The sequence below is a fragment of the Sciurus carolinensis genome, chromosome 9 (genome assembly GCF_902686445.1).
Source record: "Sciurus carolinensis chromosome 9, mSciCar1.2, whole genome shotgun sequence".
In the NCBI taxonomy this organism is placed as follows: Eukaryota; Metazoa; Chordata; class Mammalia; order Rodentia; family Sciuridae; genus Sciurus; species Sciurus carolinensis.
The window spans coordinates 86,298,982-86,316,169 of record NC_062221.1 but is presented as its reverse complement, the minus strand read 5'-3'; the positions used below and the strand labels follow the sequence as shown (position 1 = coordinate 86,316,169).

Here is a 17,188-nt window from a genome sequence, read left to right as displayed (position 1 = left end):
ATAGCCAGAAAAGCCCTTTAGGATCAGTCATTTGGATATCATTCATTTCTTATGACTAATTGTAAGGAGTTTCATAACTTAGCACTAGTGTGTAACACATGCAGGGGAGTAGAAAAGTAGAGTGAAGAGTTTTCCAGGAGTCACCAAGTTCCTGTATATTTTGGTACTGGGAAGGAACCCAGGGGTGCTTCGCCACTGAGCTATCCCCCAGCCCTTTGTCTTTTTTGTTTTGAGACAGGGTCTCACTGGGTTTCCAAGAGTGGTGTCAAGCTTGTGATTCTTTGGCTTCAGCTGGTGAACAATTGGGATAATAGGCATGTGCCACCTACCCTGGTGGAATTGTCATTAAGAAATCCCTGAAGTCTCAGGCTGACTAGAAGAACTGTTTGCTTGGAAATGTCATGATATTTGAGAAAATGAGTAGTTAGGTGTCCTAACTTCATGGAGAGTATGTGTCTTCTTGTTTCTGATATCGTTTGCTTTTGCAAAGTTTGTTCAGTGTTTTCTTTGAACCAAATTGTTATTGAAACTTGATATGTTTGGAAACCACTGTTTTCAAATCAGTAGAGTTTACTAAAAAGGAATTATGATAGCAAAATTAATTTTTTAGAAATGTTTGACTGTGCTTTCAATGTTATTTTGTTCAAAATAGGAACTATTGTGACCATAGGTGACCCTATGAGAAAATATACAGGATTTGAAAGAATTGGAGAAGGGTAAGTGTTTATAATCATATTCCTAATATTCACTACTTATGGGTATTCAGCATTATCTCTCTTTTCCCCTGAGATTGAGCACTCACTGTAATCTGTGAGTGGTACCCTGGAGGGTTTGTGTAAATATATAAAGCAATTATTAAAAATCCCTACTCATTAGCAATGACTGTTCATCACTTTTTCTTCTTCAACCTTTTTTTAATCATAGATGGTAAGGGATTCTGAGATGGAAAAATTGCCCATAACATATTTAAAAGTCAATTTCATTGTAGGATTATAATCTATAAAAACATTGATTTGTGGCTGGGTATATTGTTGAGTGTGGAGCACTTGCCTAGGATATGTGAGGTCCTATGTTCCCTCCCTGACTTTTCACAAAGAAAAACAAAGCAAAGCAGAACCCCTTGCAGTTAGCTGGGCATGGCAGAACACACCTGTAGTCCCAGCAAGTCAGGAGCTGAGTTAGGAGAATTGCAAGTTTTCAGGCAGCCTCAGCAATTTAGTTTAGATCCTTAAATCAAAAGGGACTGGGGAGTTAGGTCAGTGGGAAGGTGCCAAGGGTTTCAATCCACACTACGAAAAAAAAAAAAAACAAAAAACAAATATATAAAATGTTTTTGAATCATATTATTGAGTATGATCTTTGAGTCTGTCTGATTTTGCTCCATAATTTGATTTCAAAGTTCACTAACTTATCTCTTTCCTCTATTCCTTGAAATCAAATGAGTATCTTGATTTCCTAATGTTAATAATCTCTAGAAAATGTTCTGTGGATTTAGAAAGAATTAGTGGATTTTAGAATGAGAATTTCTGAAACTTCCTAATGAGTTTCATTTTGACAAATTCAGTTCAGCACAGACTGAATAATAATAATAAATTGAAACTTACCTGAATATTTTGAACATGGTAATAGATGTTATATATTGAATAATTTAGACTGAATGAATAATACCTACACAGAGAGACGGGTATTACAAACCCAGGTGAATTCCTTTATTTCTTTATGAATTCATTGTTTATTTATTTCATTATTTAAGTTACAGGAGACTGAACCCTGAGGCACTTGACCACTGAGCTATGTCCTCAGATCTCCTACAGTCTTATGCCACCATCCCCAGCCAGGCATATAGCCTATTCACAAAGAAAATTTCAGAAAAAAATACTAGAAACTGAAACTTCATAGTTCAAAGTAGAGAACGGTGCATGTGAACGATGCACATGAAACACAGGATGAACGCCAGATACAGGTTACCCTTGGGTGGAGGAAGAATGTCATAGGAAAGGGCGTACCTGGAATTCTCGGGCTTATTTGCAGTTCTGTTTCTTCAGCAAATCTCTGTATTCATGAGCGTATGTTACTCTTTCTTTTATCTTTTTTCCCTATAATTTTTTAGGTCTGAAATATTTCAAGTAAAGGTTTTGGTCACAAGGATTGCCTCCTGTTTTTCTTTCCTGGTTTTCTTTTGAAGATTCTAAATGCTGGGGATCCCTCTCTTGTGGAAGCCCCACTTCCTCTCTGTCTAAAGAAAGAAAGAAACTGTCATTTTACTCTTCAAACAAAGACTCTACATCTGAAGTGTTATTTGATCCTTTTTCAGTTGTGAGAAGTGTAAAGTCTCTGGATAGTATAAATGGTAGTGATTTATAAACATTAACTCTGATTGTGTCTTTCTCCCCTAGGCTATCTGGTACAGTTTTCACTGCTGTGGATGTGTCTATGGGAAAGAAGGTAGCAACTTTTGTATACTTCCAGTTATTAGATTAGCTTTCTGTTTAGGAGAAAAACTAGATAAAGCTAACCAAGAGCAATAGAAATGTGTTTTTAAACTTGGATATGATGTAGGAATTCATTTAAATAATTTTATAGCCATTCTCACCATAGGGGGAACAAAGAAGGAATTATGTCATGAACAAGCAAGTATTAAAAAATATTTTCCAAGGTTGCAGTAAAAGGAGGCTGGCAGTGGATTGAACCTAGATTGGTTAATCCACTGCAGATCAATCTGAAAATATTTAGGGTGTGTGTAGTGTAAAAATAGTCAGTGTGTATGTAAAAGTACTCCTTTTTTTTGTCAGTTATGGTATCACTACATATAACGTGTTACTATTAATTATTAACTAGTTGATGTTTGTTACCTTTTAAAAGAATGAGGGAAACCATTGTTTTTATTCAATTCTATTTCCATTATAGTTTGCCATAAAGTGGATACAATTAAATAAGGAGCTAAGAAAGGATCTGGTCCTTAATGAATTATTCATAATGAAGAACCTGAGACATCGAAATACAGTACAATACATAGACAGGTAAATATGTGTGAGGTTCTTTTAAGCACTGGGATAAAAATGTGGAAATTCATAATCTCTTAGATTGATGGAGGCTGGTTACTTCACAATGTCAATATTGGAGAAGTAAACTTAAGGGAGAAAGAGGAGAGGTGAAAATAGATTTTTGCAAGTGAGATGTTGCTTTTGTGATGAGGACATTACTTGGTAAGTGAGAAGGCAGCTAATTGCAGGACATTGCTGATGGTGTGAATATTCATTTCAAATGATCAGAAGCAGAAACATTAAGGAATTGTCAACTGGGATTTATGTCTTAACCCAGAGAGGTGACTAGCATACAATTCTGAACCTTTTAGGAGAGTTTTTATTTCAATGCTGTTTTTCATGAAAAAATTGTATATGTGTATCAAATTTCATGTCGGCTGTGTGCAGTGGCTCATGCCTGTAATCCCAGGGGCTGGGAAACCTCAGGCAAGAGGATCATGAATTCAAAGCCAGCCTTGGCAAAAAAGCAAGGTGCTAAGCAAGTCAGGGAGATCTTGTCTCTTAATAAAATTCAAAATAGAGCTGGGGATGTTTCTCAGTGTTCAAATGCCCCCTAGTCAGTCCCCAGTATGTGCCCCTCCTCAAACCAAAAATTCATGTAATTTAGAAATTGATCTTTACAACGAACAAAACACAGAATGGAAAACTAAGTATGTTATTCAATTCTTTAAAAAACTCTTCATATTTCTGAATGAATGTTGAGTAGTAAAAAATGATACTAGTGGTTTTATTAGGGTGTTACAGGAGATTTTCTTCCACATATAAATTTGTTTAGGATGGAGAAATGATAAACTATTATGATACTTTAGCCCTAATTCTGGGATCTGCATTCATAGAAATAACCTTTCAAGTATATTTTTCTTCCTTTCAAATATTTCAAGTCAGCATAGAATGGTGGTTAAGATAAGCCATAGGATTTGGAATCCATAGAACTTGACTTCAGATGCTGATTCTGTCACTTATTATGTGACCTCATATGAGCTAACTAACATCTCCAGCCTCTGTCAGCATATCTGCAAAAGAAGATCAATAATTCCCATGTGATAGGGTTATTTTGGATGGGAAAGTCTTATTTCTACACGTTGACAATTATTATGGGAAAACTGTGACATAAAAATCATAATGAATATCCGAATGACCCCTGAGTACTTGTTTGTGCTGTTACATAGTAACTTTCCAGTTTTCTTCTTAGGTCTCCAACTATCAGTTCTCCAGTGTTCTTCTTATGGTGCTTAACATTTGAACTGTTGAACATAGAGTGCCACATATTTAGAAAACTTAAAATGTGAATATGTTTTTCATGGTCTATTTGTAGTTACCTGTTAGTAGATGATTTGTTTGTAGTCATGGAGTACCTTTCTGGTGGGCCACTTACTGATGTCGATCACAGAAACATGTATGTATGAAGCACAGATTGCTGCTGTGTGCAGAGAGGTACATTTGCTCTATTTTGGATAAAGTAGGGTGATGTGTGAGCAATAGATGAATGGAGGAAAGGTTTTCTGAACAGTCAATTTTATCATACACATTTTCTGCAAGGAATTCCATATTGTTTTCTCTCATATGCCATTTCCAGCATTTCATGTGTAGGATAACTTGGGAATGAAGAATAGGCCTTTTTTTGTGAGTGTGTTAATGGGAATTGAAACCAGGTGCTCTCTGCCACTGAGCTACATTCCCAGTCCTTTTTATCTTCATCTTTTTTTTTATTCTAAGGCAATCTCCAACTTTGCCTAGGCTGAACTGGAATTTTTAATCCTCCTACCCCCCTGTGAGTTGGGACTGTGATTACAAGCATGCCTGGTTAAGGCCTTTGAATAATTAAATTCACAGGTTAATCTCATTGTAGACACCACAATAGTTTACCATCCAGACAGGGAAAATGGAGAATCAATGGGGTGCTGTTAAAAACATGCCCATCAGCCAGGTGTGGTGGTACATGCTTATAATCCCAGTGACTCAGGAGTTTGAGGAAGGAGGATCACCATGTCAAGGCCAGCCTCAACAACTTATCAAGGGCCTAAGCAACTTAGTAAGACCCTATCTCCAAAGAAAAAATAAAAAGGGCTGGAGGTGTAGTCAGTGGTAAAATCTCTCTTAGATATATCCCCATTACCCTCTCCTCACCCCCCATCCTCTCCCCCTCCCCAAATGGAAACTAGAACTAAAATGGACAATCTAAGACATATGTTTAACTTTAATATGATTCTATCTGATTCTGGCTTCATTGAGCTCACTGAAGTTGAAAAAATTGGTTGTTTATATTTTTTAATGAATTCTTGATGTATTGTTTGCTTATGTTAGTAGAATTTTCCTAATTGCTCAAGTCTTAACTAACAACAAGTGTTTCATCTGTGTGTCTTTAACTTTTCTACAAAGAAGACTTTATATGGTCTGCTTATTGTCATGGAACCTGACAGGACTTTTCCTGAAGTCACAGGGATCATTGTCATGAATGACAAAATTAGAAAAATTTATGAGAGACAGTTCTATAATACATAGTGAATTATAAAATTTGTGTAATATGTAGTGAATTATTTTCATTAAGGCAACATTCTGAAAAAATATAATTATGAGATGTGTTCCACAAAATGGTTAAAGAAGAAATCAGGACTCTTTCATAGTTCTGCATATTATATCCCTTAACAAATGTTGTTTGACACCCTAAAAACTAATCAAAATTTTACAAGAATTTATCTATTTACTCTTTATTTGTTTTTCAAATTTTTCATAGTTGATATGAAATCAGTTTTAGGAATTGTTCTAATGACATTTACTTATGTCTTCTTTGAAGTTCCAAAATATTTAAATGCTGACGAGATTATTTCTGCTTCTTTGTACCAGTGATTTTCTGTGACTTTATTCTTTTCAAGAATCTTAGTAAAGACCTGGTAAAAATGATATGATGATACCATTTATATGTTCTTTTTTCCTTGTATTACAGTAGAATATTTTGAATGAGATTTTTAGGAGTTAGAAATAATGAGCAGAGTTTATTTTTCTACTCTGATATTAATAAGAATAAAAATACAGCTAACTTTTCCCAAATTTATCATTTATCCTTTTAGTTTACATTCAGAGACCATAGGGGACAGAAAAATTTAAAAACTCATCTTATATTTGTATTTACGGAAGGGAAGAATTTTTCTTACTTTTTTTTATTTTTACAGAGTGCATATTGATTGATTGTACACAAATGGGGTACATCATTTCGTTTCTATGTTTGTGCATGATGTAGATTCATACTATTTGTGTAATCATAGATGTACATAGGGTAATGACTTCTGTCTCATTGCACCATTTTACATACCCACTCCCTCTCATTTCCCACTGCATAACGTTCCTCCATTTTTCTCTACCTTGCAACCCCTCACCCCCAATATATATCATCTTCCACTTATCATGGAAGACATTTGGCTTTTGGTTTTTTGGGATTGGCTTATTTCACTTAGCATGATATTTTCCAATTCCATCTATTTATCTGCAAATGCCATAATATTATTGGTCTTTATGGATGAATAATATTCCACTGTGTATATATACCACAGGTTCTTCATCCATTCATCTGTTGAAGGGCATCTAGGTTGGTTCCACAATGTACCTCTTATGAACTGAACTGCTAAAAGCATTGATGTGGCTGGGTTACTGTAGTATGCTAATGATAAGTCCTTTGGGTACAAACCGAGGATTTGGATAAATCAGTTCAAAGGTGGGTCCATCCCAAGTTTCCTGAGGATTCTCCACACTACTTTCCAGAGTGGCTGCACCAATTTGCAACTCCACCAGCATTATAAAAGTTTGCCTTTTTCCCCATATCCACACCAACATCTAATATTGTTTGTGTTCTTGATAATAACCATTGTAATTGGAGTAAGATGAAATCTTAGAGTTGTTTCAATTTGCATTTCTCTAATTACTAGGGATGTTGAACACTTTTTCATGTTTATTAATTGCTTCTATATCTTCTTCCGTAAATGTCTGTCCAGTTCCTTGGCCCATTTATTGATTGGGTTCTTTGTATTTTTGGCGTAATGTTTTGTAAGTTCTTTATAAGTTTTGGAGATTAGTGGTGTATCTGAAGTTCATGTGGAAATGATTTTCTCCCACTCAGTAGGCTCTCTTTTCATGTCATTGATTGAATCCCTTGCTGAGAAAAAGCTTTTTAGTTTGAGTCCATTCTATTTATTGATTCTTGCTTTGATTTCTTGTGCTTTGGGAGTCTTGTTAACGAAGTCTGATCCTAAGGCAACATGATGAATATTCAGATTGTTTTCTATTTGGTGCATGGTCTCTGGTCTAATTGCTAAGTCCTCGATCCATTTTGAGTTGAGTTTTGTGCAGGGTGAGAAATAGAGTTTTAATTTAGTTTTACTGCATATGGATTTCCATTTTTCCCAGCACCATTTGTTGAACAGGCTATCTTTTCTCCATTGAATGTTTTTGACTCCTTTGTCTAGTATGAAGTAACTGTATTCATGTGGGTTTGTCTCTGTGTCTTCTCTTCCATACCGTTGGTCTGCCTGTCTATTTTGGTGCCAATAAAATGCCATTTATTTTTATTGCTCTGTAGTGTAGTTTAAGTTCTGGTATTGTGATACCTCCTGCTTCATTGTTCCTGCTCAGGATTGTTTTGGCTATTCGAGATTTCTTATTCTTCCAGATGAAGTTCATGATTGCTTTCTATTTCTATGAGGAATTTCATTGTGATTTTAATTGGAATTTTATTGAATCTCCATAGCGCCTTTGGTAGAATGGCCACTTTGATCGAGATTAAGTCTGCCTATCCAGGAACATGGGAGATATTTAATCTTCTAAGGTTTTCTTCAAATTCTTCCTTTAGTGTTCTACAGTTTTCATTGTAGAGCTCTTTCACCTCTTTTTTTAGATTGATTGACAAGCATTTTTTTCTGAAGCTATTGTGATACATCTTTGTCTGGTTTTGGTATTAGAGTGACACTAGCTTCATAGAATGAGTTTGGAAGGGTTCCCTCTATTGTATTCTCTGCAATACTTTGAGGAGTACTCGTATTAGTTCTTCTTTAAAGGTCTTGTAGAATTCGGCTGAGAATCCATCTGCTGCTAGCCTTTACTTGGTTGGTAGAATTTGATGACTTCTTCTAATTCAGTGCTTGCAATTGATGTGTTTAAATTGTGTACGTCTTCATGACTCAGTTTGGGAGGATCGTAAATCTCTAAAAATTTGTCAGTGTCTTTGATATTTTTTATTTTACATTATAATATTTCAAATGAGATTCTTATTAGTTAGAAATAATGTGCAGACTTTGTTGTTCTACCCTAATGGTAATAAGAATAAAATACAACTAACTATTTCCAAATGTACCATCATCCTTTTAGTTCATATTCAGAAACCACTGGGAAAAGAAAATTTTAAAATTTCATCGTCTTTTTGTTGTTAAGGAAGGGAAGAATTTATTCTTACTTTCTTTCAAAAAATGTTTTCTGTTGTAAGTGGAGACAAGGACATCATTCCATGTATTTACTTTTAATTGTGGTGGTTTTCTGTGTGACTGTTTCTTTTGTTCGTTTCAGGTCTGGGGATCAGGCCTAGAATCTCACATATGCTAGGCAAGTTCTTTACTAATGAGCACTACCACTAACATACTATTTCATTAGTGATGCCAGATTGTGCATATAGGTTAACATAAAATCTACCAGAGAAGAAATGAAGAGGACATTGGTTCATCACCTTGACAATTCCCTGAATGCAACCAGACCACCCTCATTAATACCTGCTTCTCTCAGGGGCTCATATGTTTAGACTTCTGAGTACCTTAGGGTTCAAGTGCAAATAACTGCAAGTTTATTCTCAACTGTTGAAGTATTTTCTAAAGAATTTATGCTTATTTATCAAGTACTGTGTGCTGTTAGGCATTTAAACCTGAAAAGCCTAGAGGTTGTATGGACTCATCCATCATTTTATAAGAGAGTACTGAAGACTAAGTTTAAAAATCCATGGCACAGACTGGGGCTGTAACTCAGTTGTAGACCATTTGTGTAGCATACACATTGCCCTGGATTTGATCCCCACCTTGGAATTGGCAGATGTCTGCAGTCTCAGCCATTCTGGCCAACACAGAAAGGCCTCACCTAAAACAAACAAACAAAAAAGTCACTAGGAAAAAAAGTCCTGATGAGAGATTATCTAATAAGGTCTCCAGATGAGATCAGAGTATGGCAGGGATATTGCTACTAATTAAGATATTATATTTTCAGCACTTTGCATTTGAGAGGAGATTTTTCTTTATAAATGTTCAGTGTTGCAGGGGTTTAGGTGAGGGCTAGAGGTAGTGCTCAAGCCATAAGTACTACTGTAACTACTCTGGGAACTAGGTATTGGGACTTTTCAGGAATGTTCATTGATATGCGTTTTCTTTTGTTCAGTGCTTACAGGCATTGGAGTTTTTACATGCTAATCATGTGATTCACAGAGACATCAAAAGTGACAATGTCCTTTTGGGAATGGATGGATCAGTGAAAATTAGTGAGTAACAAGTGAAGAAAAGCATTTACTTTTTTGCACTTTCCTCTCTTTTTAATGTAAAATCTTTTCTGTTAACATTTTTCAAAATTAATATAAGGAAGGGAAAGAATCAAGTGGTAAAGGCCATGGACTGGGAACTAGACTGGGTTTAAACAGCAGATTTGCTACTCTTTGCTGAATAATGGTGGGCAAGTTAATCTCTTTGTGTCTCTTTTCCCATTTATTTACTTAGGAGGATAATAGTACCAACTTCAGAATATTAAGGAGTTTAAAGATGAAAATGTCAAAAAACAATGCCTGAGACTCTCATAGCATTGATGCTATTTTGAAGAGACTAATTTGAATTTGTTCCTGCCATCTGTTGGACTAGTTTTTCTGATTGTACTCTTCATCAATATCTGAGATTTGTACAGTATAGCCTCAACAAGGAGAAGGCTATATGACCATGATGTCAGAGATGACAAGGAACATATCCCACTTTTCAAAGTTTTTTCTCCTTGAGACACAGTAGAGTCATGAAAATCATCCTGAACTTCTTCGCTGTGTTCATAATCTCTGAATTCCTGCCCTGCCCTCTGTAGGTCTCAAGTACAACTATGAAACTACAACCTCTAATGGTTATTCCATCAGGTCCTCAAAATATAAGATTGTATCTTTGAATTATCTTAGTGGGAAAGTTGGAAGTAGATAATCACACCCATTATTGGATAATTTTTTGTGATGACTTGGACTTTACTATGTAAATGAACTTAGGTGAATTAACTAAAACTATATATGCCTTGTTTTCCCGTAATTGACAATGAGAATAATTGCAATAGTAAGCAGGGCCTGGAATTGTTGCTCAGTGGTAGAGAGCTTGCCTGGCATGGGTGAGGCGTGGGTTCAATCCTCACCCCTGCATATAAAAAAAATAGACAAAATAAAACATCCTTTGACAACTAAAGATATTTAAAAAAATAGAGAGCATAACTTGAGCTGGGCACAGTGTGGCATGCCTATAATCCCAGTGATTTTGGAGCCTGAAGCAGGAGGATCACAAGTTCAAAGCCAGCCTCAGCAACTTAGTGAAGCCCTAAGCAACTTAGTGAGACCCTATCTGAAAATATATACAGTGGTCAAGCAATCGTGGGTTCCATCCCTGGAAAAACGCCCCCCACAAAAAAAAATAAAAAAACTGTATGTGAGGCTGAGGTTAAAGATCATGGTAAAGCACTTACCTATTATGCAAAAGACCCTGGAATTAATTTACCTCTAACACACACACACACACACACACACACACACACACACACACACAGACCCACCCATACACACACACACAGAAATGAATAAATTCAAAAGAAATCACCCATGTTTGGCTTGCCGGCACACCCCTATAATTTCCGCAACACTGGAGGATGAGGCAGGGGATTGAAAGTTCAAAGCCAGCTTCAGCAACATAGCAAGGTCCTAAATCAGCTTACTCAGACCCTTTCTATAAATAAAATAATTTTAAAAGTCTGGAGATGTGGTTCAATGTGTAAGTGTCAATTCAAAGAAAATGTAAATTTCCCACAACCTGTAGGAAAAAAATTACCTATTTCTCTTATTTATTTATTTATTTTTTTTGCGGTGCTGGGGATAACTTATTTCTTATAGTTATTATGAGGATTAGATATTTTTACAAGGTACTTGGAATGGTACTGGGGTTTTATAAACATGCATTTCATTATAATCATTATTTTTCCTAACATTAGTCTTCTCATATTCACCCTTATAAACTACTGCATTTATGCAACACAATTAGTAAAAGTATATTCTTTGCAACATGGTACAGAAAAACTAAAAATATGTTAAATGTCAAACAATAAAAGAATGGTACTTTGGTATATTTATACACTCTAATATCATTTTTAAATGAGGCACATAAATGTACTAATATGGAAGAATCTCTGAAAAAAATACCTTACAAAATATCCTAGTTAGGTAAAAGCAATCAAGCAGTTCATAGCTATTATTCATTCCTATGTAAATACAAAAGAGGCTGAAGGTTATGGACCTGATGTCAGTAGTTCATAAGTGATTGAATGGCTTTAACAGTAGAAGGGAAGACCGTAAATACACATCCTGACTCTGCACAAAATCAATCTCAAGTACTAATGTAGGTTTTCTATTCCTCAGTTATACTTGAGATAGTTGGAGTAGATTAATGGTGGTAAGTACCTTGACAGTGCACCTGCATTTAAATATGTTTTTTCTCTTCTAAGCTCTCTGCTAAATTGTATGCTTAATCATACTAGTTTCTCTTTATTTTCTTCTAAAGATGTTTCAATGTCTTGAACTTTGGCTGTTCACTGCATTTTGGTTTGGTGTCCACCTTTGGTGATTTTTCCCTGCTTTTTGGATCTCTTTTAGTCTTAATATAACATTTTGAATAAAATATATTCTTCAGGATAAAAACCCTCCTAATAATTTGCTCTTTATTGTAGGAAGGAAAAGCAAAATTGGAAGTATGTAACATCATCAATATATATTAATCCTAGTATGGATTAGTTTATTATTAAATTCTTTTAAAAAAAAAAAAAAAAAAAGCACCTAATAGTCAAAATGTAATTATGTCATCTGTGGTGAGCTCTCTTATAAAACCATTCCTAGAACTATTAACTCTAGATATTTCATTTTTGTATCTTAGCCGACTTTGGGTTCTGTGCTCACATCACCCTGAGCGGAATAAACACACTTCTGTGCTTGGAACACCTTGCTGGATGGCACCAGAAGTGGTTAGAGGGAAAAGTTATGGCCCTAAAGTGGATATCTGGTCTCTGGGTATCATGGCTATTGAGATGGTCCAAGGAGAGCCTCCATACTTCCGGGAAGGTCCCTCAAGGGTAAGATCAATTTAATGCCAACTTTTCCTTAAGATGTTGATTGAACTTCCTTCTGTTGTTCATTGATCAAGAATTTATAATCAAAACTTAAGAAAACCTAATCTGCCCATATTTTGAATCTACACACCAAATTACTTTTTATTTATAAAGCTGAATGTATAGGCTAAAGAGTGTAGATTTTTATTAGTAAGCAGTACGGTTTCTTGGTAGGAGTAAATGGAAGAATAGTCTCAACTTTGCACATAGTTGTTGTACCCTAGTTGGATACCTTTGTTTTAAAATAAGTTGGTTAGTTGTCAATGGATCTTTCATTTTATTTATTTTATGTTGCTGGGTATGGAACCCAGGACCTGGCACATGCCAGGCAAGCATGTCCCACTTCTCCACACCTCCAGCCATAGATGCTTTTACTACAAAGTTAGAGGTACCTTTCCTACACATCTTTGTGCCCTAGATATGGAAATCATGTTATCAACTTCCATCTTCAGCCTCTGAAAATTAATGTCCAGAACAGAGGAAAGCATGATGACACCTCTAAGAAAGGTATATAACTGACACATTTCATGTCCATTCTCAAACAGAGTAGACTTTAAACAAATATAAATACTCTAGCTGTTGAGGTGAAGAACTTTGCCCATCATCCCACCTGTGTTGTGACCCCACATCATTAATTATTAAGGAAATATAAACCAAAACCAGAGAACACCACTTTACACCTCATGTCAGACAACAATCAGTGCTGGTGAGAATGTGGGACAATGGGAATTGTTGGCCAGGTTCAGTGGTGCACACCTGTAATCCCAGGGACTCAGGAGGCTGAGGTAGGAGGATTGAAAGTTTTAAGGCAGCCTGGGGATCCTCACTAAACTCCTTCTCAAAATAAAAAAAAAAAAAAAAGGCAGGCTATGGATGTACTTTTTAGAAGAACACTTCTAAGAACAACTCCTAGTACTACAAAAATAAAATTAAAAAAGACAAGATTGGAACTCTCATATACTGCTGGTGGGAATATAAATAAGTGCTTTAGAAACAATTTGACAGTCCTTATGAATGTTAATATTCAGTTACCTCATGACCTAGCAATTTCACTAGCAGGGTATATATTTAAGAGAATGTAAAGCATATGTCCATGGAGTGGGAGAAGTAGCTCAGTGGTTCAGTGCCCAGCATGCACATTGCCCTGTGTTCCATCCACAACACCTTGAAAAGGAAAAAGGTAGCAATAGCATATATGCACACAAAACTTGCACAAACTGTTCATAGCAGTATTATAGAGAAGAGCAAAAAGTGTCAACCACCCCATTAGCAGTCATTTGATGAACTGTGGAATATTATTTGGCCATAACAGGGAAGGAGGTTGTGATGAGTGTGTAACATTGACCCTTGAAAGTATTAGGCTCAGCAAAACAAAGGCCAGACAACAGAGGAAATGGGATTTGGATATTCTTTCCTGAATGCTTTTTACCCCACTGCCAAAGATTCCAGTTCATGTAAGCACCTATAATACTTTTCAGGTGATTTCAAAACAAGTTTCAAAAACCTCTAGTTTCATATAATCATTAAGTCAATATTAAATTTTGTACCTGCCTTGTGCTAGGCAGTATTTAATTTGCTGTCTAGAGAACCAACAAAAATTCCTGCTGTTGTAGTACCTATATTCTATTGGAAGGAGAGAAACAATAAGGTAAATTAGCATAATTCATTAAGAATCAACTCTTTCTTTTACCTTTGATTTTTAGTTTGTTCTGATGAGTTTTACATGAGGGTAGAATGCATGCTCGATACACATTAGTTAAACTCAGGAATCAACAGAGATGCCCTTACACAGATGAATGGATAAAGCAATGGACTCTTTAAGAGCTCTGCCAAGTAAATGGGGAGAGAGAGAGAGTCAGGCATGGGTTTCCTTGTAAAAGCATGCATTTGTAGTGCTTCACTGAGGAGAAATGTGGACACAGGATGTAAGAACATGATGCTTATTTACCTAGAGAAGATCATGCCAAGGAGAAGATGGAACAATTACAAAACCCCTGAACCAGGAATGTTCTAGGTGCATTCGAAGATCTTTAAGGATTTCAGCATAGTTACAGTGCACTGAGCAAACAATACACATAAGGTGGTCAGGGAAATGAGGCATTGTGTAGTGCTTTGTGAGCATTCTGAATTTTATCTCAGATGGAAATTCTGGCTTTTACTCTATATATGGAGAAACCATTGGAGTGTTCTGAGTAGAGGCATGAAATGGTCTCACTTAAATTTTAAGAGGCACACATAGTTACTTTGTTAAGGAGAATTTCTCAAGGAAGTCAAAGGGAGAAGCAGGAAGACCAGTTAGGCAACTGTTGTAATAAGTCAGGTCAGAAATAACAGTAATATAGATCAGAATGGAATCATGGAGATGATACAAAAAAATCATCAGATTCTGCATGTATTTTGACAGGAGAGTCTATGTAAAAGAAGAGTTGTGATTTTTTCCAAGAGTTTAGAGTAAGCAAGGTGAAGGGTGAAATGGAAGTTTCCTTAGTTGAGATGGAAAAGAGTGCAGAAGAGAGGAGATGTTTGGCGGTTGTTTGTGAGGTTAGTGGACAATATTTTGATGTATTTAGACATGTTAAGATTAGGACACCTACTGAGATGGTCAAGTGGATATGTTGATAGGGTGTGGGTTATGCAGGTGTGGGATCCAGGTGATTGATAGAAACTTGAGGCTCCTTAGCTACAGATATTTCCTAAAGCTGCAAGGCAGGATGAGGACACAAGCCCAAGTGGGTATAGACAGACAAAAAGAGAGCTGGCACCCTGACACAGGTCATATCTAAGGGTTGATGAATTAAACCTACAAGGAGTCTAAGAAGGAATGGTAGGAAATATAAGTAAAACTAGATAAATATATACCTTGAAATCCACAGACATAAAGTGAGGGAGAGATCTGCTTGGCAGACAGTACAGTTACTCCCATTAAGATGAAGACTGAACCTTGATCAATTTAGATGTAATTTTGGTGAAAACTTGATGAACAGGGACTTCATCTTATCGAAATCATGTAACAGGGACCAGATAAACACCCCTACCTGATCTTCTCCTAGAAACTACATTATATGAATCAGTGGTTTTCTAGAAACTGCAGAATACAATGAATGAAGGACAGTGATGTCTGAAAGTGAGTAGCAACTGAAGTCAATGCTACAACTGCCCTAAGTTTCCAGGCCTAGTTTCCAAATGGGGCATTGATGGAAAACCTGTGATAGGAGGAAAGCTGAAGCATCCCAAGCCCTGTGGATGGCCCCCCTTAAGCACTCAGCAAAGAATGGTGTGAAGAACCAATTGGTGAGAAGAACTCTGATGTATAATTATCTGATCAGGTAGGAAAGGACTGGGCTGAGGTACTGTTCAGTGGTAGAGTACGTGCCTAGCATGCACAAAACCCTCCGTTCAACCTCCATCACTAGAAACAAACCCCAGGACTGGGTGAGATGGTGCCCACGCTCGTCCCAGCCTGTTAGAAGTCTGAGGGATCATGTAGCTCAAGTCTGGGTAACATAGTTAGATCCCAAGCTCAGAGAAACTAGATGGGAAAGAGAAGCTCCTGCCACATGTGCAGACCCTGGGTTAGTACATGTTTCCATCAGCCACCATGGAAAACATAGCCTTTCACATATACTGAGTAGTAGACTCACAAGAGCCTTGTCTCCATGATGGGAGATTAATCACTCTTAAATTAAAAACTGTTTCAGTTTTACCTCACAAATATCAGAAATAAGACCCTAATAGCTTATATGTTAATCCCAGAACACACCTCAGTAATATTTATATGGCCACAACTACAGGCATGGTTATACTCAGGCCTCAGAAGAGGCTAGTCTTCAGCATCTTCTGCTGTCTCCAAGAGAAGTCTTGTTGTACCCCTGTGAAACAAGTTAAATCCCACATGTCATCAACTATCAGTAGATCCAGAATCTGACACAGATGTGCTGGTCATGTATGAGTTGGACTGTGCATTCCCAGGCTCAATGTGGAAAAGCACCTTGGCCTGCAGGTAGGGCAGTGGTCCAGGCATTGGTGAGAAAGGAATCCTACATGAGAAGGGTGAGTATTGTGCATCAGGTGCTCTCAAGATACCAGGAATCTAAGAAGATCCACGTATATCAGAGCCTGTCCAGAAGATGAAGGGCCATGACCCAAAACAAAGCAGATTCTCATGAAACACACCCACAAGATGAAGGCAGACAAGACATGTGAGAATCTTGCCTGACCTGGCTGAGGCACAGGCATGTGAAACAGGGAAAAACAAAAGATATGTTAAGATCACCTCGAGGGGAAGAAATGAAGAGGAGATCATCAAGACTGTTCAAAGATGAAGAGAGCCAGAAAAACACTCTACCTCCTGTATGGCCTCCATGGTTATATAGGTCAGTCATTCAAAGAAAAGAAGCTTTGATCAGCCTGGAAAATATAAGAGAATATATATAGGAATCCCGAAGTGGCCAGGACTAACAAGCACCCAGATATCCAAAGTTTTGAGAGACAAAGGGGTAGGAAAACCAAGTTCATCTTGAGGAGCAATATTCAGCTGAAACAACCCAGAAGTGACACAGAAAAAAAAAATTAGCACACAAGGTCAGTAAAATAGTTTTTATAATTATGGTCCAAGTAATAAAGAGCCAGATATTTGGAAGATGTATTTTTAAAAGACCCAAATGTAAGTTAGTTTTGTGTTGTGATTTGGATATGAAGTGTCCCTGAAGAGCTCCTGTGTTAATGCAGGACTATTTGTA

General features: G+C 36.7%; 1 pseudogene; it reads left to right on the top strand.

The window, feature by feature from the left end:
• Positions 1 to 612: 612 nt before the first annotated feature.
• LOC124993682 (serine/threonine-protein kinase PAK 2-like) overlaps positions 613 to 17,188 on the top strand; it is a 105,028-nt pseudogene continuing 88,452 nt past the window's right edge.